We start from the raw sequence: 24,601 nt of genomic DNA on the forward strand, positions 1-24,601 counted from the left end.
GGTTTAACAACTGGTTTAGCTCTTTCACTCCCAACTGAAGCCTAAAGCCAAAACTGAGCTAAATTGAGGTTCCCAGGTCTATATTTAGGCATCCAAATGGAAGGGGTGTGATGTTCCCCATGCACCCTCAGTGGGCTTCACACAGCACCCACCGAAACGAGGGGGTGTGAGGGAACATTCCACCTTTCCAGCTTCTGTCTCATGCTCAGAATATCAGGTTTGAAGCCTAATTTTAGCAGATTGAACTGAAAGATTTCAGATTTCACAAAGACAATCCAATTTCCATGATTTTGTTGCTCGGCGTTGGGGACGTTGCTTGCACACAGGTGGGAGTGCTCCTGCTCAGTGCAGGACAGGAAGGTCACCGAGAGCTTCTCACTTCCCTCTGAAGCTCTAAATCTTTTGAAACCCTTCAAAAACATTCTCTGGTCTCTTGTCCAAGGGTAATCAAAGCTGGAGGAGTTGTTTACATGCCCCTTTTTAGAGCAGTTCACCCCCCTCAAAGATGAAACCACCCCGAGTAACTTCGACTGCCCCGCGAGCAAATCCTGAGTGTGTGTTTGGTAATCAGGAGATACAGAAACCCCTGTGAGGTTTGTGGGCAAAGCCCAAGCTCAGACAAAGAGTTTCCAGAAAATAAATTGCTTGTGTTAATCCTACCAATTCATCTCCAGGTTTTCTTCTTCCCAAACAAACCTGCACTGGCTGAACCCACTTGTAACACAGCCAGCGAATACACATGCTTGTATTTTAACTCTCATTGAGGAGGGCTCAGTTTCTTCTTTCCCACTTGTCCTTTTATTTAAATTATTGTTATTTTATATTTGATTACATCCTATTATATCTGATACTTACCAGAATTAAGCTCTCCTCACTGTAATGAAACCTCAGTGAGCCTGGAGGGCTTTGGCAAAAGTAACCTCGGGCTCGTTTGTCGCGATGGTTTTGCCAAGCCCACACAGCTCTAATTATGTCTTTTCACTGGCCTGGGTTAAACTGTCCCCTCTTTCCAAAGTCTTTTGTGTGCTATTCAGGAATACATTGTTACAATGAGCACAGTATGTTTAGAATAAGTTTAATTGGATTTGGTAGCCAAGCAAGTGTACGTTTTTATTAGAGGTACTGACGGCTTCCAGTGGAGATAATATTTATACAGTGGTCCAGAATTGTTTGCATTTAGGAGAATAAATAAAATGAATAATATCCAAACAAGATAATTAAAATGTCAATTACAAAGTACCTTTAATTCGCTGTGGCTTTTGATTTGCATATTCCTTCCTTTACTTTGAGGACAAAGAAAAATACACTTGATACCAAATTTCCAGCTCTCAAATGCATCACATATTATGATATATTAGCAATTACCTCCCTTTTGCACTGTATTTACAGTAAGATTGCACAAGAACACCCATATTCGCCTATTGGGCCATTTTTATTTAGTGCACAAACATATTCTGTTTGACTTTTTCAGATGGTGACTTTTTGTTAAATCACAGTGTTGTGGATGAGAAAAAAAAAACCTCAAACCAAATCCAAATAACACACAGAGAAATCCTTAAAGTTTATGGAATACTGACTAAAGACTGTGATGGACAGGTACTTCTAGAAAATGGATTTTATTTGCCACTGACCTCTCTTTATGTAGGTATTTTCAGAAAATCAACATTAAACAAAATAACTTGTCCTATTATTGTATATATATTATATATAAGATGTCTTACCCTAAAGAAGTGGACTTTGAGAAACTATAGCACTGTTTAAATTTTGTGTTTGGAACTTCCAGGCAAGAACAAGATGACAGAAGGCCATAAGATTCACTAAAACCTTTGTGAATCTGTTGCTTTTTACATACTTGGAGTTTTGTCCTTATTTCCAACATAGTCAGCACTTCCAAAAATGTGTAATCTTGCAATACCTGGGGCTATGTTTGTGGTTTGAAGTAGCAAATTCTTTCTTATGATTCCTAAAAATGGTCATTTCTTAGCAGGTTGGGCATCTTCTGTCTCTTTATTTTGCTGTTGTTTTGGTAAATCTGATTTTTTCAACTCTTGCCGTGCCTGTACCGTGAATTAGCTGTCGTCAATAATTATTGCTCTCCATTTTGATCTTCTGTGTGGGTACTTGGCAAAATCTGCAGGGACTACTCGAGATGAAAGGGTTGCTATGCAAATAGGAAATCTTACTCCCCAGTATTTGTCACCAGTTGCAAGGCACAGATTTGGAACGAGCAGTTGTGTGGCATCCTAAGTAAATAGGGATGCTGGGCTAACACAGCCTGTGGGGCTCCGAGACAAGTGGGAAAAGCAAGTTAAGCTTTTTATTTTTATAATAGTTATTGCTACTCTCCTTTATTTTTATTATTTTTTGGGTTTTTTTTTTTTTTGTTTCTGGCGGGCTTTGTTAAGCAGATCTTTATTCCCAGAGACTGAAATGTACTCCTCTTTCTTTTTCCTTGAAAATTAAAAGCTTCTACCTTAAAGAAGTGAATGATACATTATCTGCTGTCTCTAAATTGAACCCATTTGGAGCTATTTGCATCCTGTAGAAACCTACAGCTGAGTGCTGTGCTCAGAGGTGTAATGACTGGTTGTCACAACACGCTGGAGGTGGCCCCATAACAAAATGATCCCCTGTCAATCCCCTTGCAGGAAATGCTCTGGCAACCTGTAATTCAGCCTCAGTATTAACATCCTGCCTGGGTTTTGTTAAATGGCACTTTCTAGGAAGTAGATCTGCTGAACTTGTGCTTAATAATGTTTTAAGGGGAATATTTGATGGAAGTTTGAGAAAGCATCACATGGGGTTAACAGTGATTTGTCATTTGTTTCTAATTAAAGGACTTAATCTCTTATCACTGGAACAGCCTATTTTTTTTTAATACTAAAGGCACAGATGTGAATAGAAACATATTAATGAGATGTCATACTACACAGTCATTTAGTGTTTTGTTTAACTTAAACATAGCAGAAAATGTGCATCTAAGTAGACACATGTAATGACATTGAGATAGAATTCTAATTCCCGGCATTTGCATAACCTTTCACAGCTTCCACCTTGCTGCAGTTGTCCTGTACCCAAAATTGCTGTTTGTTAAAGCAGTGGAAAGGTCTGAAATCACACACGAGGGGCTGGGGGTGCCCTCAAACCAAACATGGTTGCCTGATTGACTTGGTTGATTCCTTTTAAGAGTGAAAAAAAAAAGTGTGTCCAGTTTGTCAGTCATGGCAGTTGTTGTTGTAAAGTGATGAGGAGCAAGGACTGACCTCATCCTTAGATATCAGACATTCCAGGTACATGGCAGCCACTCTAAATATCTAAAAACTGGGAAAAAGTGGCAGGAACTAGTTTCAGAATCACTAAATCATTGAGGCTGGAAAAGCCCTTCAAGGTTTTTGAGTCCAGCTTGTGACCAAACCCCGCCTTGGTCACATCCAGTTTTTCCTTGGACAATTCCAATTTGCAGGAGTAAATCTTTTCATGTGGGTAGGAAAGGTCTCCATGTATTAATTTATTGATTTAGACCATGAATGAACTTAAAACCACATTTAAAAATGTTTGGGCTGCTGTGCCCGTTTCCCTTAGTGCTTTGCTTTGTTATTTTCATAGTGGGAGAGAAATTATTACGGGTTACATCCCTTCCTTTATGACAAACTGTTTCTTTTAGCTAGGGTGGTTATGAAAATTAAGGCTGTTCATTCAGAATTCCAAATTTTTCCCTGTCCTCACATGCACTGTAAGTTCCCATTAAAAATGAAAGCAATGACAGGCTAAAACCAACTCAGGCTTATAGAATAAGAATTAACAACTATAGAGCAAAATTAGTTTGCTTTAAGATGCAGAGGTTTTTATCAGGTAACTCTAACCTTTGGCTGTTGCTCACTGTAAAGAGCAGCTCATCACTTGAGGGCTCCATAAATTTTTCCTGGCATTATGAAACATCCATTGAGAGAAAAGGACAGAAATATGTTGGTTTTATTTAGAGAAACATTCTCCTTTTGAGAAGATGTTCTCTGTTTCTTAATGGAAAGATTGTAATGCAAGTGAGAATATTTCAAATTTTTTGCACTGGCTGTAAAATACAACAGAACTAGGTAGCAGTAAAAGTTAATAAAAAATAATTGTAAATTTGAGTGCTTATGTGCACTGGCTAAGGAAAATTTTATTCAGTTTTGGAGAGAAGACCTTTGGTGTTCAGTCTTTGGTTTTCTTATTTTAGTCATTCACAGGTTTTGATGTTGAGTGGAACTGCAAAAAAAACCTGCAAACAAAACCTGGGGATCAATTTGGCTTTTCCATTTCACCTGTGCTCATTGGATGCTCAGGAATGTGATGATGACAGAACTCCTCTATTATCAGGGATGTCCCCACGTCCAGCAAGGAAAATGTTGTGCACTTTTAGGCTCACAATGACAGCTCTGATGGGTTGCATGAGCTTCATATCTAGGAAACAAAAATTAATTTGTGCCAACTCAAATGCAGATTATTGAACCTATTTCTTCTCTTCTCCCCATAAAACAGCACAATAAAGCTGAGGGAGGACAAAATCAGTGCAGATTTGCCCCAACCTCTCCATCCAGCCTGAGGTCTGTGTCTGATGGAGAGTTCTGGTCCTTTCAAACGTGCAGGGAAAGTTTCAGCCCAGAGTTTACTCAGTGTTTCTGGCCCCCTGTAAAAGTTTGAAAAGGGCTCATAAATGGCAAGAAGGCAGTTTGTATACAAGAAATGTAGCCTGGCAATAAAAGCCTGTTTTGAAGTACACAACATGGTTTCTGAATAAATATTTCTTTAATGCATGTAATTACCGGATCAGCAGAATAAATGTGGTCATGTCCTTGTAATTAATACATTGTCAAAAGTTCATTTAAGTATAATAATTTCACAGCAAAACTGCTGCCTATGTAGTTTGTGCGATAATTTGTTAAATTAAGTGCAATAAATATAAAATTATTGGTAGATATATATTTTTAAGTTCTTGTTCATTACAGCACGCTATCTAATACACTTAAAGGGATTTTTTTTTTTCATTAAAAGAAAAGCCACTAAAAATAAAAGTGCTGTAATGATGTTTTTCTTCTTTTTTGCTGAAGGAATTTTCAAGCAGCACCACTTAGTATCGCAGCTGCAATTGGCAAATATTTAGTTAAGAATTGTGTAATCAAGTTGGCAGAGGCTTGAAGATCCAGTGAGGAATGCGCAGAGAAAGATGCCTGTTTATGCATTGTAGAAAAGCAAAATGTTTTTTTCCTGGATTTGGTGTCAGACTCTTTCAGTTGTACCCAGAGCTAATTACAGGGCTGGGTTAAATGTTACAGCTGTACTGAGGTTTTAGCAAAGGGGAGAGCGTTGTTCTTGACTTTTGGAGCCTATTTGGAATAATTCTGAAGAAAATTATTCTGATTCTTTGCCGCTGATCCAGAGTGGTGACTTTTGGTGGCTTGTTTTGTGATGTGCAGGGAAGCAGAGGTTGTGCAGCGGGGATGTGACCATGGATGGTGGTGGTGGCCAAGCCCAGGCTACCTGGAAATGTCACTTTGTTCTCAATCAGAGCCTGTGTTAATGAGGGAGAGCCTGAGCATTGGAAGGAGCTGCCCAGGGAGGTTTGGAGTCCCCATCCTGGCATGGCTCAGTGCTCTGGGCTGGGGACAAGGTGGGGATTGGGCACGATGTTGTAGTGTGTTGTTAAGTTTCTTGTGTTATTCCCCCAATTTATGTATTGTTCTCCCCTATTATGTGTAAAATGGTTTCGTTCCCCCAGTTTTTCCCGCCACTGCTGGCCTGTCAGCTAAGTTGCCATAGTAACCGCTATTCAGAGTTGCCGATATGTAATTGCTTCTCCCCTGGTTTCCCTTATAAGTGAAAGTTGTTTCCTCCCTGTCCAGTCAATCACTCCCTTTCTCCTCCCAGGTTTCGAGAACCTTCTCCTCTCTGGAGATGGTGGCTGGCTGGGGTCCCAGGACACCTCCTTTACCTTTTGATTATTGGTCTCCATGGAGTGTCAGTTCTGTGAAGTTCATCCCCTCACCTTTCCCGATTAGTTCCGCCTGTACCCACCCCCCTCCTTTATAATCCTGTTTCACCCCCTATGGATGAACTTCTTCCCGGTTGGTTTCCCCGCGTTTGGATCCCGCAACACCTTCAATAAACCGATGTTTAACCCCTGGTGAAATGGTCAGCTCCGTTCCTCCCCAATACCCACGGTGAGAGCCGGGAGCAGCCAGCACAGCCCGAGGCCCTCAGACGCCGAGGGGCGCTGGCCAGGAATTGCAGAGGGGCGTCGGCCTTTCGCCCTCAGCTAGTCAGTCTCTAAACTTCGGGCCACATATGCCCCCCTCTGCAGGCACAGCTTGGACTCCATGGTCTTGGAGGGTTTTTTCAACCTAAATAATTCCATGATTATGTCCCCAGAGCCTGGTCAGATGTTAATTCCTCAGCTGACCCCACAATGATTAATTGATGTTAAAAACAGAACTGGGATTCAATTCCCCAGTTTCCAAACCTGTGCTAAGTTGGTGTACACAAGACCGTGCGTTTCCCATATGATGTAACCCACGGAATGACTGATGGAGTTTACAATGTTTGTAGTCACAGCTTTAAACTTAACCAGGCAGTAGAAGCTTCTTATTCTATTTAAGATGAGAGAAAAGTCAAAGTTTTAATTTCTCACTGAAATTTGCTGAAATTTGTTGTCCTATCAGAGCTTAGAACGTGGGTCAGTATTCAACAAACATGGACTAGGAAGGAGTTGGTGTGTTTTCATCTGGAGCTGGGACCAAACCAAATCTGGGTGGATGAGCAGGCTCAGAGAGGGCAGCAGTTCATGGGAGGATGGAGCTGTAAGCCCAGGATGTCTGTGAGGAGTGATTGAACCTGCAGGGCTCTCTGAGGCTCTTCTTGGTGATAACATCTTTATCAGTGACCTGAGGAGGCCACAGGGGGAACTCCCAATGTGTTTGCAGAACTTGCTGCATCTTTATTTTTTATAATGAGGGCAGTGAGGCCCTGGCACAGTACAGAGAAGCTGTGGCTGCTCCTGGATCCCTGGAAGTGTCCAAGGCCAGGTTGGATGGGGCTTGGAGCACCCTGGGATAGTGAGAAGTGGCCCTGCCTGTGGGAAGAGATGAATTTTAAGATCCCTTCCAAAAAAACCATTCAGTTCCTCTCCTCTGTGATCCTGGGCAGGATGTGACCTGTGACCACCTCCCTTTGCTCAGAATTTGTGTGGGGCAGGGGGATGAGGGACAATCAGCACTACCTGGAAAGCTGGAGTTTCACACTGCACAGGAACACCTTTTCCCCATGAGGGTATCAAGCAGGACAGGAGTTTTTCCAGAGCAGCTATTTCCACCCCCGGATGTTTGCAAGGCAAGAGTGGATCAAATACTCAGCAACAGGGTTGGACCACAGAGCTGACCCTGCTCAGGCTGAGTCCTCCTAAATTTTTCTGGGATCCCACAGATGTGATGATAAAAAAAATCTCAATCCCTAAATCCGAGACACGCTTATCCATTCTGACTTACACCCCAGGAGTAAATTACAATTTGTAACGAGGATTCCAAACGATCCCTGACGTCTGTCAGCTCCAGTTGGAGCACAAGGAATGCTGCATTTCAGTGGTAACAGCTCCATTTGCTCCAGTGAGATATAAATGTTCCTTGACCTCAAACACAGGTCACAGAGCACGTGTGACATCTTGTAATTAAGCTAAAAGATTCATTGACAAACACCGTTCGAGTGCTGAGATTTAGATGGTTACAAGAAACCATAAAAAATGTTGTGATCCTGCAGGGAAATTGGCTCCAATGGGTCTATTTTATGTCTTGGCTTTGAGACATTGTATGCAGCAAGAGCAAAGCAGTGCTGCTCATAAACAGCGGAACATTAATTATATACATTTAATTTTATGTAACTTGTGGAAAACATAAGAAAATTCATGTATTGTAAATGTCATATTTTTTTTTTCTCCTGAAGGGATTTTCCATTATTATTTTATGATGATAAAATAAGGTGTTCTGATGTACTCTCAAAATAATTTTTATATTTATTTTTACGTATTTCAGTAATATTGAGTCAATAAAGATGGTATCAGGAAATCTATGAACTATGATGAATTTTATTTACATTTTTATTATAGCACTAACTTCACATCAGTTCCCTTCAAGTGTACAGTTGAAAAAAAAAAGTACAAATCATCTCTTTTTAGCAAAACTACCCGAAACATCCCAATCACTTTTATAATGGAGTCTTTATTGCAGTGTTAGAAAATATTTACATCGATACAAAACGTTCATCAAATGAGGTCATATTGTGGGAGAACAGGGAAAACGGATTAAGGGAAGGGGAATGGTGAGAACTGGTCCTTGCTTCCACAGCCTTTTAATGGAAAATAGTGTTTATACAATATGATGAGTATCCCTCAGCATGGAGAGAAGTTCCAGACCTTGGTCTGCAGCACAGAGGCAGTAGATGAATCTTTCTCTTGAAAATTGTGCTTCAGGTTTGTCATGAGTGTATAAAATGGTTTTGATGGTGGTTCATGGAATCCCAGAAAAGTTTGGGGTTGAAGGAACCTTGAAGATCAGTTCCATGGGCAGGGACACCTTCCACCATCCCAGGGTGCTCCAAGCCCCAATGTCCAACCTAACCTTGGGCACTTCCAGGGATCCAGGGGCAGCCACAGCTGCTCTGGGCACCCTGTGCTAGGGGCTGCCCACCCTCGCAGGGAAGAATTCCTTCCTATTAATCTAAACCTCTAATTTTATCCTCTGTTTAACACTAATTAAGTGTTCTCAAAGTATAGTCTGAAGTCATCCTCTCTGAGATGCTTTAAGAACTGGTTCCTGTCAAAATGAGCCAACTGTGTATCCACAAGAGCTTTTACCAAAATTCCTGGTGAATCCGGTGCTTTGTTGCTTCAGAGAAATTCTGAGGGTGGGTGGACAGCATTCAATTGGCAGAGAAGTTTTGGGAGTCGATGTTCCAGAGCAGTTAATGCAGTGATTGTGGATTGGAACCTGGGAGGAAAATGGCATTTCTGGCAGGGAGGGCTCGGCCACCTCCAAACTGGTGTCGCTTCCCTTGGAAGCGTTGGTGGCGTTTGTTTAAGGCAGCCATCTGGTCAGCACGGGAGTATAATGCACCATATTGCATCCCCAATAACATTTAAACTGTTTGCAATCTCAATAAACTTTTAACTTTTTGAAGCACATGCACAGGGGTGCACTCAGCCACTGCGTGAACCTGATTTCCCTTCCTCGCTGCTGTTGGAGGGAAAATCAGGGTCGCCTTTCCAAAAGCTGCAAAGTCAACAGCCAAAAATAAAAAAGCAGGCCAAGAGCAGCAAAAACCTCATGAAAACCTCTGGTAGCTGCTTTCCAATTCTGTTTTATTCATCCTACCACCACAGCTTGGGGCTGGGCTGATGGATTGGGCCACTGGGAGCTGCGAGGTGTGGAACTCCACGGTTTTCTCTGCAGGAGGAGATGGAGGAGGTTTTTTTGGGAAACTTTGGTTTTGGGAGTGTGCAGAAGTGTGTCCAATGTGCAGGCACTAAGCAAGTATATAAAATTTTTCATTCTTTTTTCTCTTTTCATTTAAAAAAAAATTTTTGGCTGTTGCTGTGTATTTTCCACTCTGGATTTTTTTACTGTGAGGGTGGGCAGGCCCTGGCACAGGGTGCCCAGAGAAGCTGTGGCTGCCCCTGGATCCCTGGAAGTGTTCCAGGCCAGGATGGTCAGGGCTTGAAGTGCCCTGGGAGAGTGGAAGGTATCCCTGCCATGGCAGGGATGGAATGAGATGAACTTTAATGTCCTTTCCAACCCAAACCATTCTGGATGGAATCTATGGACTGAAGAGATGAAGCATTCCTTGTTGCATTTCTGCTCTTGGGGAAGCAACAGAAATAATGGAAGAGCAATTTATTTCACCTGATGACTGCTCTGCTTTTCCTCTTCTCTCCCATTCCATTCCATTCCATTCCATTCCATTCCATTCCATTCCACTCCACTCCACTCCACTCCCATTCCATTCCATTCCATTCCACTCCACTCCATCTCCACCCACTCCACTCCACTCCACTCCACTCCACTCCACTCCACTCCATTCCATTCCATTCCATTCTCCATTCCATCCATTCCATCCATTCCATTCCACTCCACTCCACTCCACTCCACTCCACTCCATCCATCCCATTCTGTTCCGTTCCCTCCACTCCATCCATTCCATTCCATTCCATTCCATTCCATTCCATTCCATTCCATTCCATTCCATTCCATTCCATTCCATTCCATTCCATTCCATTCCACTCCACTCCACTCCACTCCACTCCACTCCACTCCACTCCACTCCACTCCACTCCCATTCCATTCCATTCCATTCCATTCCATTCCATTCCATTCCATTCCATTCCATTCCACTCCACTCCACTCCACTCCACTCCACTCCCATTCCATTCCATTCCATTCCATTCCATTCCATTCCATTCCATTCCATTCCATTCCATTCCATTCCATTCCTGATGTCCACAACCAATTTTAATTTTATCTGAACAAATCCTCTGTATCCTTTTTGTGGCTGCTCTGGTCTGGCTGTGACTACTCAGGACAAGGACCTGGGTATGGATTTATCATGGACCAGAAAGAAATGAGTGTTCTTCCAGCCATCCCTATAAATCCAGCTCTGGGGAAATCTTGGATCATGCCAACTTTTTCCCAAATCCGAGCCTGAATTCTATTTCTCTCTCTCCTATTGCACCTGGCATCTGCATTGAATGGGCATTTTTACAACTACGTGGTTGTGTAGTAGGAGGACAGGGTTTCACACACTGAACTACTACTCAAGCTAGCAACAAAGAGTTGCTCTCTTCTCATCCATTTCCTGCTTTTGTCTGGATATTCCAGTGTCACTTTTAGGACAGAGCCCCATTAATATAATATGCCAGCTACTTCTGTCAAGGCATTGATATATGTCATTAGCACAATGGAAATAAATTCAAATTCATACGTTGCATGTCACACACTGAGTTTTATCTTGACCTCCTAAGGTGAGAGACAGATGTTTTCCATTGGAAATGCTTTGGTTATTTGTTTATACTTGTCAAATGCACATCTGAAACCCACCTATATAAAACTGGAATATGGGCTGCATTTTAAGTGAAACCAGGGAAAAATATGCAGACTTTGAGAGATGAAGGGGGAAAAAAACCTGCAGCAAGCACCAGGATATGGGAGTGAATAAGCATAATAGATCAGAATAAGGCCCTAAATCAATTTTATTTTCACAGTTCTAGCATCATAAAAAGTGGGTGGCAGTAAACCAATTATTATGCAACTTAATGAACTAATTAGGAAAATCAGAGCAATAATGGTACTGGTACTGACTGATCTGAATATAAAAAGTAGAATTAAGTTCTCAGTATTGAATTTTTCAATGCACAGGATTGCAGAATAACTTTTAAAGCATTCTGAGTTTGGGAAGAGGGAGACTGCATCTGCGGTGGCTGTGGGTACCCAAATGATCGCAGCCCTGAACTCTTGGGTTATGTTCACTCCTGTACAGCTCTAAAAACAAAAACAAGTGAGGAACAGCTCATTAAAAGCTCTGCTTGCATTTACGTGCCCCTAAATGCTGTTGAAACTCTGGTGTCTGCTGGCAGGAGGCTTTTAAATACCTTGAGCATGGGGTTGGGTGGCTCAAACCCTGTGCACTGGGATTTCTGAATAAACCCAGGCCCTGCTCTGAGCTTTCACAGGAGTGGGATCTGCACCAAACCCAGTGCACGGGAACAGCAGAAAACAATCACAAAAGCACAGCTTCTCTCCCTTAATATTGGTGTTGTTAGCACATGCTATGCTTTAAAGTGTTTAAACCCTCACATAATGTGGTTCATGTTGACAGAGGTTATAAATATGTTGGTATCAGAGCAGGATTTCTCATTATACCTCTGAGATTATGTATGGGTGTTTCAAGACATTCAATAGTTTGTTGATTTTCTTTCTTTATGCCGTTTCTGACTGTTCATATTTGATAATATGATGTGTGATTATGGGCCTAAACCTTTTCTCTTTAACATCAGGGACAAGGTTCCTTTTGCCTTCGGTGCCGAAATTGAAATGAACCCTCATAAATTCCTCCATCATTTCCTTGCTATTGTGAAATGCTCTGCAGTGTTTTCATTGATTTATAACATATTTCTTTTTTATCCTGCAATTGTAGCACAGGGGTTCTTTGCTGGTTTGCTTATAGTTCTGTGTCTGCCTTATCCATGTTTGGCAAATTTAGTGGCTGTTCTATTTGTAGATGGCACATGTTGATTTTTTTTTAATGATCTTTATGGTATTTGCATATGGTATTTTTCCCTGGAAGGATCTGTCCGGGCCATGAGTGTTTCATCCCAAAGGAGGGGTGAAAGCGTTTTCCCAAATATTTCCATGGATAAACACAAGCAAAAAGAGAAATGATTTCTGCTTTCCACGATCAAAACAATCGATGTGAAGAGTTTTGTTTATTTTCCTGGTCAAAAAGCCACTGTCAGAGTCTATTTAAAACAAATGGGGAGATGGGAGGGGCAAATGGCCTTAAAGCAAGTGTATCACATCCAATACTTTTTAAAAAAGAGAAGGAACCAGGCCAGCACGTTAAAAATGAGCATTTCCAATACAATTTGTCACCCATGCATAAATCTTGCTGACATTTTCAGTCACTTTAATAGCCTTCCCATTTTATAAATCAGTATGAACTTGCACAGTTGCAAAAAGTGTGTATTTTGAACATCTCATTTGCATACTTTACCGAAAGCCAATGAGGCAGTGGAAGCAACACTGGTGATCATAATAAGTGTTTGGGAAAAGGCAGAAAGATCACTAATGGTTTGCCTTTAGGGATTTCTGTACTCCATAGGGGACGAAAATGAGAAATATTTTTCAAACAGCAGGGGTAAAGGTTTTAAAACTAGAAACACATGGAGTGATAAAAATGTTAGTGCCACAGGGCGCATAGCAGGAAAAATTTACAATGTAAAAACTGTAATTTCAGCATTAGGAAGTAATAATCGTGTTTCATCATTGTTATTAAAGCATGACCCTTAAAGTCACATAAATTAGATATAACTTTCTAGAGAAGTGTATTAATCTTCAATGGAAAATATTAGGAAAGTTTATTATCATATGAAGATCAGAAGAAACTGAGTTTTATTAAAAAAAATGAAGTTAAAACTTGGTGGGGTTTTTAATTAATTAATTTATTTTTTAATAAATCTCCAGGATTTTGAACCAGCCGACAGGCTTGTGTTTACTCAATGCAAAATGCAGAGACCAGCTTTGCTCTGCAAACCAACAACAGTTGCATGAGAGGAAACACAACCAACAATTAAATAAGGAACTGAGGAAATCCAGGGCATAAATGGTTTCTATTTTCTTTGACAGAGTCATCTTGGTGTGGATGCCAAATGCATCCAAATGATTAATGCAGAAAGTTGTAGCTGTCGGGGAAAAAAATAAAAGTACCACAAGAATTTCCATTGGGAGTCTTGAAATGGCACCAGTTATCCAAGGTGTGTAATTAGTGACTGAGGGAGTTCCCATCCTGCCTGTAAAGTCCAATTTTATGAGGGACTCAGAATTTCCTGACAGTGCTGCTCAACAAGGGCACTTCACCTGCAAGAACTTTTGGGAAAACTTGTATTTCTGGAAATCTGACACCACCAGGAGTGGGCGTGAAGGCCCTGGGTTGTGGGAAAGTGGTGCAGTGTGGTGGGACTTGGTGGACCATTGGATCCATCCAGGATGAACATAATTTCTGGCTTTTCTGGATTTTCTGGCTCCAAAATCCCAAAGTGTTTCCTGAAGTGAAGTGTTCTGTGTATGGATTCAGCACTTTCTGCTAAGAAAAGGGCTGCCTGGCTGATATATAAAACAATTTTATAGTTTTATCTTGCAATTTCTCTGTTTCAATTTTAAAAAAATAACTGCCAGCATTGACAGACTGGGCGTGCTTTTAATGAAAATTTAATTTTAATAAGGAACGGAACAGCTTGATGTTATTGATAAAGAGTTTTGACTTCCTGCAAGGCAAACAGACAAACATTGGATGTTGGGTTTGGGGTTCTGGATGTGTCCTGTGTCAGGGATGTGCTTCCAGAGTGGGATTCAGCCACTTCACTGCTCACTCACTAGAGAGAAATCAGAAAAAAAACCAGAATAGTAAAAGCTCCCTTTTCATTCCTCACATTTGGTGCCCTCAGCTTTAGGACCCAAATCTTGATTTCCTCTTGTTCTGTGCTTCCTTTTTGCACACTGTTCACCTGCAAGAGGGAGATGTCCAAATTGGAAGAGCAGGCAAACCCTTCCCAACACAATCTGCAGCTTGATTTGTGGGCTGACACTCTCCAGAGAGGAATAAAACCTTTCCCAAGTGCTCCAAACACAGGGATGCACTGCATAAGGAGAGCATGGTTATTTTCTCTCCTTACAGCTGTGTTCTGATGTGAAAATGGCTGTAGCTGTTGCTTTTTCTGTTGTTTTTCCTGCCCCTTCCTGCCAGTCCCCCAGGCACTTTGTGATGCTCGGGCACAGCCAAAGATGAGGCACCGTGCTTCTCTCTGCAATTGGAACTAACAAGACAAACTTGCCCAAATGGGAATATTTTTTTTTTTATTTTCAGGATGCTTTTCCTGTTTGCATGAGAGAAGATTGGAAAATTTCCATCAGTGTCAGAAACTGTCATTTTCCTAAGCAGAAAAGGTCAATTTTTTAAATTTTGTAAAAAATTTACCGGTTCTCTCACACCAAGTTTATTTTATGAGTCAATGTCTTGTAACCACCTGCAACTGCAATGGAAAGAGGCTCCATCCTTTTCTCAGGGAAAAGGGAAATATTCCAGATCTTTATCTGGAATTCTCTCTCTGCAGTTGCAACATCATTAGCTGCAGGCAATAATGATCTATAGAACAGAATTAAAATGGTAATAAAAAAATCCTTGTATATGGTAAATCTATGTATATTTTCAGAATTCCAGAGTGAACTGGGGGCACAGAATCCAGTGATGAACTGCAGTGATTTTAAGAATTTTTAGTGACATATTCCAACAGTGTCTATCCAGGGATGGGATTAAAATGGGGTTCAGCTTTGGAGATTGGGAGTGGTTTTAGATTTCCTTGATATTTATATATCAAGGAAATATTTATACTTCCTTGATATTTATTTTTTTAATTTATTTTTATATATCAGTCTGCATCACTCAGACTGCAAAAGATCTGTACAACGGACACATAAAGTGTTTCTAATACAAAGTTCACTGTGGTTCTGTGCCTTTGGGAGCTTGGCCCAAAAAAATTTCAATATTTTCCTCCGGGAATTTTATAACCTCTTAGAAAACTCTGATTACATTAATTCAGATGTTAATTTGGTAAGAATTTGTGCATTTTCTCATATCTCTTTAGTTTATTTACAGTATATACATATATATATAGTCTGGACTTTGTGGTCTAACAGTAATGCTTTTCAGGAACTGAAAGCTCCAAGGTAAAATCTAATATTTACAGCTTGAACTATTTAAATGAATAATTTTCAAGTGGTATAATTTAGAAATTGATAGAAAAATTGTGAGAATTATGGTATATCTGTAGGACCAGCTGTAGCAAATATAAGTTGTAGTGCAATAAAAGGAGAACACACGGGCTGGAAGAAAATTCAAGGAGATTATTAAAGATCAGACTTAGAACTTCTTTTATGTAATATTTTCATTAATGACCTTTCTAAAACAAAACAAAATATTTTTTTTCTTTTTTACACACTGAATTTGATAACATCATCAGTTTAAATTTAAGATTTACAGAAATAAGTAGACCATGCTGAACCAGTATATATGCAATTAAATTTAACACTACTGAAATTTAGCTGCCAGAGGAAGAAATTTCCTAGGAACTGGAATTTCTTAACGCAGAACAACAGAGGGGGGGAAAAAGGATTTGATTGCACCAGAGTGTTAACAAATGATTGAGATCTACCAACACAAAACTATTATGAAAAAGATTAGACACGAGCAGAGATGTTTCCAGCAGGAAAGATAATATAATTCTACAAGGCTTTTGTAATTTATTTTTCTCTCTCTAGCAGTGTCTTTGTTTAATTTTCTTGTAATTTCTTTTCTTTTTTTCCCTGGGTTCTGTGGGATCAGTTTCCCTTATTGCATCCATTCTTCGGCATGAATTTACTGTGAGCACACTCGGAGTGATTATAGCTTATGACATGTGGAACTTTACAGGTCCTAAAAATAAAATTAGGGATCTGAAATAACCCCTCCAATCCAAGAGTGGTTATGCAAAGACAAAGCTTTTGCTCCAAGTGGAAACGTGACAGTTTCTGGATTTCTCTGGAATGTCAGGCAGACATCTCAATGTCAGGGGCATGTCCTGATTTTCCCTGGATGAAAACAAACCAAACTTCTGCTTTTTATTTATTTTTATTTTTTTGCCTTTGGCTGCTGGAGCTGAAATGAAGGCTTAGGGCTGTTTTGTGATGTGAACTCTTCCCGGGAAAGCTTCTGATAGCAGCTGGGTGCGTCCTCCAGTGAAGGATCTCCAAAAGGGAATTTTTCCTGATGAGGGAAAAGTTTGCATTGAGGAGATCCCGACCAGCATCTCCTGGGCAGCAGGAGAAGTGTTTGTCCTTGGCTTGGACCCAGAGGATTTAATTTGGGAGTGCTGAAAGATCCTGGGCTGCAGGTCAGACGCTGATCTTTTGTCAGAGGACATTCGTACACATGGGCAGAGAGAAATAATCAAATTTTGTGTTTTTAAATACTTCTGACCGCTTCTAAAAAAACTAAAGCAAACCAACCCCCACCCTCCAAGCCCCATTGAGTAGGCTGAAATGAGCTCTCAAGTGCAATCCACTAATTTAGATTTGTTTTTTTCTCGCTTTTTCTCTATAAATTCTATTAATTTCTTGGTAAAACTCTCTTAAAATGAGTCACGGTAATCTTGTTTTTCCCAAGGTCAGGCAATCAGTCAGTAGTGGGCAGTCAACATCCATGGAAAACCCTACAATAATAACATTCATCCTATAAATAACAAACTGGTTCGTATGCCTGATAGAAGGAAATAAATTTTGAGAGTGATTTCAGTATCAAGTGATTGAGCTGTTTATTGAATAAACCAGAAGTGAAACACATTATTAAAAGTTATGAAAAAATAACTGTAGAAAGCCAGTCAAAACATTGTATTTTGCGATGCTACTTAAATTCAGCAGCCTTTTCCCCATGAAATATATTTTCCCTGGGAGTTTTTAAGTAAATATTTTCCTGGGAAATTATGAAGTGTATAAGGAGAATCCAGTCTTGAATAAAATGCTTTTGTCTGCACAATTTTTTTGGGTTAGAAAGGTTGTGATTATAGTCCCTACTGACCCTAAAATATACAAATGGTTTGGATTTTGACTAATTACCAGTTTTCACAGTTTTGATACTGAAACAGAGAATTATTTTTTTAATTGCACTTTGGTCTGATACAAAATTTGCACCTTTCAGACTGAAAAGTTTGTGCTTCACACAAGGCATGAGAAAACAGAGAAGCTACTCTGGGACCCAGTGAGGATGAATTACACTGAGGGTTTTCTACAGCTGGAGGAAGAGAAATGTGGCTGCAATCATCCCCAAATTTGTGGGTGTGCAAAAGATTTTCAGCTGGGAAGAAAATATAATGGTCAAATTCAGCTGAAATATTCTCAGGTTGAATTCTCTTCTGCTCTGTGATGGTTTGACCCATTGTCACCAGATTCAGTCATTGTCCAGGAGGAAAACAATTTCTGATAAATCTTGGCTCTGTTTTCAGCCAGCTAAAGATGCAATGAACCAGTTATTCATATATTTTTTTCCTTTTGGGTTTTAGATAAATGACTCGTATTCTATCAAAATTATGGTTACTGATAACTGAAATCACCCATTCAGACTAACATTGTGAGTCAAACCCCATATTTTTCTCAAAATATTACTTGAGATATAAGAAAATGACATTCCAGGTGTATCAACCACCCCTCACACTGGTGGTGTGAAGCTCAGTATAGCTTTGAAGAGTAAGATATTTTCATGTGCAGAGAATATATTTGTATTAGCACAATTACCTTTTGGTAACTCCAGGCTGATTTTCTGTAGCATCAAGTTGTAGGTCTCACCCATTTCTACATCGTGCATCACCTCCTGCTGAACCAAAGCATAACTTCTTAGAAAAATAGTGCTAAATTTGATTTAAAGCTCTGAAGTGAAGGTGATGCATATGAATTATTCCTGTGATTAATTATTGGAATACCGTTGTGTTTCTGCTCTGGATCTGAGTGCATTTCTATTTACCAATTTGTACCATTTCTCTAATAGTGACTGAACTTTCAATTTTGCCACAACTTAGCCTTTGCAGGAGATAACTAAGAAGGATTTAGTTTAGTAAGGCAATTCCTGAGAGAAAAAAACTTCAAAAAGGGTCCTTTCCAACAAACACCTTTCCAAACCTTTCCCAGGTTTGTCACCTCCAAGCAGCAGATAGAGGGACAGAAGAGGATGCATTTTCCTGCCTGATTTTTCTGAAGATGGAATTGTCACAGAGAAAAAATGTGGGCCTTTGTCGGGGCCGAGCCATTTGTCGGTGAGGGGAGACTCAGACACTCAATATGAGTGATAAGCAAGTTCCGTTTATTGAAGAGAGCATCAGACACTTATACAGCAAATAATAAGCTTATGAATATTCTGTAAGCTAAGCAATCTATTGGTTAAACTATACCATCAACTCTTCCTCATTCCTTAGGGGGGTTACATGTCTCTTTTCTCATGCCTCTTTCACTGTTTGTTATCCTACCACAGCTAGGCCCAAGGACACTGCTATCTGTGCAGGTGCCGGACTTGGAATTAGCCATGGTTTTGTACTTTTCCATTTTCTAGCAGCTAAATTCCCAACATGGAATAATGATGGATGTGAACTCCCTGTACAGCAAGGTAAGACCAGGGCCAGACAAAAAGCCAAGAGAAGGTTTTGGCAGCATGAAAGTATTTAATTTAAGCTCTGATATCACCTCAGTGTCTAAATCCTGCTGGAAGTTGCAATGTTCAGACTGCAGCTCTTTGCGCGTCTGAGCTGGTGCTCAAAGTACCAAAACCAAGATGGCTGCAGAGCCATTGGCCACTCCAGGGTGCATTTGGAGTATGGGCAAAGAGATAAAGTGTCCGGTTTTCGGCTGTTTGAAGGGCCTGGAAAGGCCCGGAGTGGCCTTGGGGCAGCCCACGTATCAAAGGACGAGAAGAGGCTTCAGTTCTTCTTTCGGTCTTTATGTTTATTAATTGTTTATCTAAAAGATTTTCTTTCGGCCCGACAGAGCTCTGCTCAGCAGCCAGCCATGAGCACACTCCCTGCCCTCCGGGCGGTCACCTATCTTTATACCCAAAGTTACGTGTACAATATTTATCATTTTTCCCCAATCCTTTTTATTTTTATTGTCCGGTGCACTTTCAGTAATGACCAATCCCAAAGTGCCACCATCACCACAGAAGATGGAGGAGAAGAAGAAGAAGAAGAAGGACAGGACACGCCCCAATTCCTCCATCTTACTTCTCTAAACCCCCCTGTACAGAAATCCTAAACCCTGTGTTTCACTCTCTAATTAACCAATCCCTTCACCATTCACCCTGGTGAAGCCCTCATCCTTGTCGTCTCCTGTGTAGGATCAAAGTCCAGCCACCAGACACTTCTGGAACATTCCAGGACTCCCGAGCCCCCCAAGGGTGCTCTCGGTGACACCTCAGTCCTGAGCTGCTGAGATCCCACAATAAAGCTGGAAATTCAGGTGGGGAAGAGCTCATTAATCAGGAGCAGCATGACAGCAGAGACGCAAACACTTTGGGAAGGAGCAGGGAGCGTGGAGTGGGAGAGCTGGTGGCCGATGTCCCCATGTCCCAACGGGGCTGGAATTTGGGAAGCCATGTGGGGAAGGGGCTGACAGCTGGCCTGTCAGCCAGAGCGAGTTAGTTGAAGAAGAGAAGCTGATAAGAGTTGTCTTTGCCCTTGAAAGGAGTTCTACCAAGGCTGTTGACATGTAAACAGAGGAGAGGAAGAGATAAATGAGAGGGCCTTGCAGTTGGACATTGGTGGAAAACAATGGTGGAGACCACTCTTCACCAATGAACATCATGTTGATTTATTGTAGCCAATGAATAGGTATAAACTTTGTAAAAAGGTATAAAAGGCAGCATGCTGTTAAAATAAACAGCAAGAAGCCTTCTGAAGTTCATGGTGTTCTTCAATGGGTTGCGACTGTCCCAACAGCGACAGGCATGGGCACCTGGAGAGCAGCAGCAGCCCTGGAGAAGGAGTGCACCTGGATCTCGGGTTTGTTGTTGTTGAAAAGGCTCTGGAGGTATTAAAACCTCTTTTTTCTTGGCTTTGTGCTCGAAGAACAAGTAGGGATTCTTTGTTTCTGGTTTTCTAGGTTGTTTATTTTCTGTTATCTATTACATTCTTTTTCTGACCTGTGGAGGTCTGTCCAGCAGGTTGGATTGAGGCACAGTCCCTGCCCTTGGGGTGGTGTTAGCTTTTATTACTAAGAACTACGTGTACTTTATTTACAATAATTTTCAAACATCTATCACCTATGTTAGACAGTCTGTCTCTACCCTAAACCAATCCAAAAGTGCCACCATCACAGCAGAAGACGGAGGACAAGAAGAAGGAGAAGAAGAACAGGACATGCCCATATTCCTCCATCTTGCCTCTTGAACCCCCATTCTAAAAACTCCAAAATTCTACTTTTTCACCCTGTGACAAATTCACTACCATTCTCAAACTCTTCACTCAAATTCAAACAAATTCACTCAAACTCTTGTGGCTTGTAACTCTTTGCACAAAGTTGGTAAGTGTTTGTCGGGTTTTCGGCTGTTTGAAGGGCCTGGAAAGGCCCGGGGTGGCCTTGGGACAGCCCGCGTATCGAAGGACGAGAAGAGGCTTCAGTTCTTCTTTCGGTTTTTATGTTTATTAATTGTTTATCTAAAAGATGTTCTTTCAGCCCGACAGAGCTCTGCTCAGCAGCCAGCCATGAGCACACTGTGCCGCCCTCCGGGCAGGCACCTATCTTTATACCCATGGTTACGTGTACAATATTTATCATTTTTCCCCAATACCATTTATTCTTATTACTCGGTGCACTTTCAGTAATAACCAATCCAAAGGTGCCACCATCACCAAAGAAGATGGAGGAGAAGAAGAAGAAGAAGAAGGACAGGACACACCCCAATTCCTCCATCTTACTTCTCTAAACCCCCCTGTACAGAAATCCTAAACCCTGTGTCTCACCCTCTAATTAACTGATCCCTTCACCATTCACCCCGGTGAAGTCCTCCTGTCCTCAGGACTGAGGTCCTGAGATCCCACAAGTGTTTCCATGGGTTAAAATTGAAGGCACAGGTGTCTTTGACTCCATGCCAAGGCCTCTGAGCTCCTTACCAGGATCTCGAGCCATCCAGGGCAGTCAGAGCAATGTCCTGGGTTCCAACACCTGGAGAGCAGCACCAGCCCTGGAGAAGGAGTGCCCTGCTGGGGGAAGGAGCCGGGGGAGAGCAGCTGTGGCTGCTGGCACTTGCAGCCCCCAGAGCTGCCCGCCCTGGCAGCTGAGGCTGGCACCAGGCTGCAGGAGCGACGCCGGGGCGATGCTAACGAGGCTGGATTGATCTGCACGGATTACAAAACAACACCACACCGCTGGCGTGATCACAGAGCTGCAAAGTGGGTCCAGGGGAACACCTTGACTTCCCCAGGAAACGAGAAGGCAGCTGTGAGTGGTTGTTTTGGCAGAAAAGTGCTCCTGCTTTTGAGAACTGTCAGCCCGGCGTTGTTCGCTCTCCTCGCTCGGCATCGCCCCGCCACAAGATTTAGTGGGCTGTGTTATGGACCTGGAAGGAAACTGCTGCCTGAAAAATCATGTTACAACACCAACACCATAAATGTATTATGGAAAGGCTGCTTTGAAGGAATAGAGAAAAATGTGGAGCATTTGTTTTGTAAATGGGAAATTCTCGCGCTCTCTCTCTCTCCCTGATATAAAATGAGATTGCTGGTCAAGAAGAGTTATATGGATTTAAAATATCTTTTTTATGAACATGTGAGCACTCTCTGGAGACATTTTGCCAGTAGTTTGAATGACAGTGGTGAAGTTACAGAAAGCTTAAATGACAAAGAAAATGGAGAAAAGTGGAAAAGAAAGAAAACAGAGTAAAAATTAAGAAAACAGAAGCAGAAAGAGACAAGGAAATCTCTGATCTCTTTTTGACAATAAAGAACAAACTGTAATCAGGACTTGCTGATAAACTGTAAACTTCAGTATTCTGCATTTCCTTAGGCAACCACAGTTGTCCTCCACAAGGATTGTTTCAGCAAATCCTGCAGGATTTGAGGGAGAGCAGGAGGCTTCAGAAATGCCCAGAACTGCAAGCTCAGTCTTGCACTTGGTGAAGTGCAAAATGTAAAGTGATGCCTTTGGAGAAAGCAGCCTGTAATGCAAGAAGACAAATCACTGATTTGGAATTGATATGTTCCTTGTACTTGATATGCTCATTTATATGCAAGGAGTTTATTTGATCCCAGATTCAGGAATTTAACCAAACAGGCAGATAATTATGTGGTCATCAAGTGAAGAAATGAAGGAAAAAACCCCATCAAGATCCCTGTTGCAGAAAACAAATCTATAAATTAGGGAACAAGTGAGGAATCCTGAAAAGGGAAGGAATATCCTAAATTAAGTCCAATTCCAGGACTTGTGTAATATTAAGGCTGTGCTTGTACAAGAAGGGATAAAACTGGAACTGCAGAGAGACAAGCCAGCATTAATGCTGAACCTTGTCCTCCTAATTTCTAAAATGAATTTATTTTTATTTTCCATGCTCTCCATGCACATGCCAATGTAAATGACAGAGCATTATTAACACAAACAATATTAAGGCATTGAAATATAGAGAGCTTAGATGGTATTTGGTTTTCAGCTCTGAATGAACAGAAACAATGTACAGCTCCCTCCTCTCACACACATTTGTTAGACTGGTGTGTTTTGGTTTTTAGTGTGAATTCCTTTTTATTTTAGGCTTTAATTGCTAGTTATATAGTTAAAACATTTATATTTGCAGACAATATATAGTTTAATTTATAGGTATAAAATGTACTAAATTTTTAAGAGTAGATATAAAACAATTGACAAAAAATTTCAAGGTCGCACTTCTATTCTCGTTGGGTTTTTGAATAACATGTGTTGGCTAATTTTGAGACTAATTTTCAAACCCTCAGGAAGCATTTTAAAGTATTTCAGCTAAGCAGGAATCTCAGGGTCAGGAACAGTGCATCGGATTTGGATCTAAAAGTACTTAGGTCACAGTGCTTTCTATTTAATTTCCTTGACTTTTCTTTTCTTTTCTTTTTTTTTTTTTCGGTAAGAAGTTTATTGTAAAATGCTCATTTTTATAGATAAATCAAAATTGACTAAATATTGCCTTAAAAAGTAAAAACACTTCTTACAAATTAGCACTTCACAGTGTTTGATAGACAAACAACACCTAGGATGTAAGGAAACATTTTATATGAGTACCAATTATTACAATGTGTAGTGAGGGGCTCTACTTGTAATATATAAAATTATAAGTATAGAAAGTATAAAAATAATTTATACTTAAAAAATGACTGGATCAAATGTCATTATTTTGATATAATCTGATTTTACAAAATTTGTATATATGAGCATGAAAATGGTCTTTTTCAAAAATGGATCATTTTATTTTCCTCATTTTAATTCCATGAAAACCCATCAGATTTTTGGCAAAGCTGATCTATTGAAAGGTTAATTGTTGGTGTTTTTGAAAATACATTTAAGACACATGTAAATGAATTTTGTTTTCAATTTTTACCTCTCTTTTTTTGGCTCTGAAATGAAATAATCAGGATTTCATGCACTGAGAGAAGCAGAATTGCCCACCAAGTCTGATGGTCACATCTCTAAAATCTGTGGGAAATTTTAATGATCAGAAATTTAACCAAAGAGTTGAGAAGACCTGGAGTGTCACTTTCTCCACATAAATTCATTTTAAGCACAGGAGACGCACAGTGTGACTCAGATCATTAAATGGGAATGTCTGGAATAGTCCACAAAGTGCATTTCACTCAGGTTATTATTTTTTTTTTTCCTCTAAATATGGAGGATGCATTAAGATAATTGCAACAGAGTAATTAGACTTTCTCCTAAAAATGACTTGTCTACAAGTGGTTTAATAGATTAAGGATTTTAAAGGGGTTGGAGAGAACCAGTTACAGTAATCAGAGAAGAAAAAGTGCTGAAGGTATCACGAAGGCTCATAATTAAGCTGAAGCTTACAGCTCAATTAAACTTGAGCATCATTATGCATAAAACATCAGTGGGCACCAAGAGTCCCATAAAAAGAGATGGGATCCATGTGAAACAGCTAAAAGGTAAGGCAGGATATGGACTGGTCCAAGACTTCCAGATAAAGTCAAGGAAAATGGGAATAAAATTGAAATTTTCAAGTTCTTCTATCAGTTAAGAGTCATGTATAATTTTTTAAACCTGCATCAGTC

This window comes from Zonotrichia leucophrys, chromosome 7 (assembly GCF_028769735.1).
Source record: "Zonotrichia leucophrys gambelii isolate GWCS_2022_RI chromosome 7, RI_Zleu_2.0, whole genome shotgun sequence".
Taxonomy (NCBI): Eukaryota; Metazoa; Chordata; class Aves; order Passeriformes; family Passerellidae; genus Zonotrichia; species Zonotrichia leucophrys.